The sequence below is a fragment of the Aricia agestis genome, chromosome 12, assembly GCF_905147365.1.
Source record: "Aricia agestis chromosome 12, ilAriAges1.1, whole genome shotgun sequence".
Lineage (NCBI taxonomy): Eukaryota > Metazoa > Arthropoda > Insecta > Lepidoptera > Lycaenidae > Aricia > Aricia agestis.
Genome location: NC_056417.1, coordinates 9,577,826 through 9,581,107, shown reverse-complemented (window position 1 = coordinate 9,581,107; position 3,282 = coordinate 9,577,826).

Genomic DNA, 3,282 nt, shown 5'->3' with positions numbered 1-3,282 from the left:
ATAAGGGTCAGATGATACTGTAGCGAGACGAGACGAAGCATGACTGCGATCCTTAAAAGCAAAACAAGACTCTATAGGTAATACCCACAAGACTTTAGAAATCCGAATAATAAATGAAAAAGATATTCAGAAACGTATTTCCGAACAATATTTCGATTCTCCGTTGAATATTAAGATAAAAATGAGCAACCATTATTATTCTTGCAAGGGCACGCGAGATTACAGTTCACTTCAAGAGGAAAGACATGAATGCTTGAAGTCATCTCAAGATTTCCTGCGGACTAAACTTACGTGATCTGCAAATAAATGAACATTGGAAAAATATTTTATGTTGAATTAGAAACGGCGAATCGAGTTTTCGGCCGTTTGTCCTCGGCCGCCGGGACGTCACCGATAAAAGTCAAATATTAAGCCACTTTATGACCTAGGCCAGGGGTTCCCAATCTTAAACATCGTAATAATTTGTCATGGCACCCTACTCTACCTAGCAATGGCGAAGAGTCCATATAACCCGATTCCTGTCGGCTTCCCTTAGAAAAATCGAATCTATGGGCCAACGACATTTTTATATAATAAATGTTTTACGTACTTAAAAAAAAACTTTGAATTCACTTAAAACGAATACAATTTTTTTATATGCAATAAATTTTCCACTCACTTAAAATAGTTTGAATTAATAACGCCTATAAAATTGTGCAAGCGCAGAACATGCCGATAAATTAGCGGCTTACTTCTCCATAGAACAATATTTTCATATTGTTCTATGGAGATATATTCATACTCGTAGTAAGCATATTATGTCCTTTTCATTCCTGTGAACTGATCGTCATGTTCTGTCTCGTTTTAGCACGCGCGAATATACTCGGAAATAAGCCGATCCCATTGGGCTTATTACGGAGAAAGGTTAATTAGCAACGCACAGGTGCAAGCGAGAAAGATGAGTCATGACCTAAAATTGAATCTAGTGGCTTAATACTCTTGCTGGCGTTGGATGTCTAGATGGCATTTTTTGAGAATAAACCGACGCGTTGTTAGTGTTTCTGGGCGTCAATAGATGGCGTTTTTTGAATATTTTTTTGAGTATAATATTATGTATACCGTACAGGTTTTTTGAACATAAGAAATAACTTCGTTCATTCGGGTGTCCCTTGACACCAAACAGCTTGACACTTCTCAAGTTTTTCTATTTCTGTTCGTGACGGCGGCCGAGGACAAACACCTTACGTAGCGTTCTATCGGACGGCAGTTATTTTAAAATTATTTGAAAAATATTAACTTTGCTCTCCGTACGTTGTGATTTCATTTCTGTTTCAGTGATACTGGAATAATGATAGTGAAATCGAAAAGTTTTTATGACTAAAGGAGTGAGCACACTGAGACGGGCCGTGCCGGGGCTCAGCGTGCCGGGGCTCATCGCTGCACGCTGAGCCCCGGCACGGCCCGTCTCAGGGTGCTCACTTCTTTAAATTTATTGATACCGGTCAATAGAACGGTATCAATAAAATATTATAATAATAATCGTGGCTATAATATTTAAAACTCCAACTCGTAGTAACTGAGATTGCTGAAAATTAGTAAAAGCGATTACAACAGAGGAGTTTGCGCTTCCTCCATCTCACGAATTTTCGATCGTCACGTGCATTTTTAACTCATCCTGAAAAAGTTGACCCAATAACAATAAAATAATCACGTCTTCCCTAGCGGCGCGAAAATTAAATTAACTTAAAAAAGTAACAATAGATCCTATGTCGTTCTATTGTTAGGTTTTCTAGGTAACAAATCGAGCGTAGGTGTGTAGGTGTAGGTATATAGTGAAGTAGTCGGGCCGGGCCATCTATACGCCGACGCCCCATTAGTTCGGCTTAGTTTTGCTTACTTAACATATTGGGTAGCAACAGTATTGGACCGTATTTAATTACGTTTGTGTAACGTCTAAGTATGATATATTGTGTTTGGCCTTTGTGTTGTAAATGAGTGTTGTTCTTGGGTTGTATCTCTTTAGATGTTGGACGATGTAGCTCAGTTATATTTAGCGTCATTGACCTACATTTTGAAGTAAGCGACTGAAAAATTATGAAAAATTTAAGTCCAAAATGAAACAATAATATAGTCCCTTTGACAGATTTTTAATTAAAAAAAAATCATGTCATTTTACTTGTTTCTCGTTTTAAAGGTAGCTTTAAGGCGCCTACCACACGTGCATGCTTGACCACAATAATTTTGCTTGCACATGCCGGCTTGTACACTGAACATTGTGCGTGTAGTTGATAAAACAGTAGTATGCGCAAGCCCCAAAGTTTGGCTTGACGGTTTTTAAACTTGCTTGAAATGCTGGCATGCAAGCCTTCGTGTACAAACTTGTCTGCGCGTGAGTGGTAGGACGTTCAGTGTTCAAGCCAAGTTGTTTATACGCCGTCGAACTCGGCAAGAATGTGGCTTGCGCATGCATAACTATGCCGTGTGGTAGATAAGTCAGTCTTACGTCTTTTAATGCGAAAAGCATGCGCCAGCAAAACTGTGGTCAAGCATGTACGTGTGGTATGCACCTAAATAATAATTTAATATCAGCATATTTTTACCAATTTTTTTCCGGGAATCCGAGGGACTCCACGGGGTACGTTGTGCAGGTATATAGTCACCGAGTAAATCAAGGGTTAATCCTATCACCCGTAAGATAAAAAGCTAAGACGTTAATTTTATAAAATGTATATGGGAGTAAAGTTGTAATAAGCGCATTATTACAATTTTACTCCCAAATAACCTACCCAAGTATTTTACACAAAATTTTAATAAAATTCAAATTAGCTGAAATCCAAGTAATTAGGTTGCTGAGATGCTTGATTGACTCCTTATGGCGGTAAATTCCAAAGATCCTCCATTTATTTCGTTTCGATTTCGTAACAAATTAATTTGTGGAAGACCTAATTGTGTCAATCATGGTGTTTTACAATTTATTCCAGTTGGAATAAATTGTAATACACCGGTGTATTATGAACATTAGTTCTTCAGATGAACTCTATATTGTGCTCTAGATATACCTATACGAAAACTAACAAATACAAATATGTAAGACATCCATACTATAATAATATTATAAAAGCGATAGTGTATCTGTCTGTCTGTCCGTTTGTCTGTCTGTCTGTCTGTTACCTCATGCCCAAACCGCTGAACCGATTTTGCTGGAATTTGGCATAGAGATACTTTAAGTCCCGGGAAAGGATATGTCCTTGATGCTTTTTATCTCATAAAAAATGTACGGTTCCCGCGCGACTAATTTTGGCG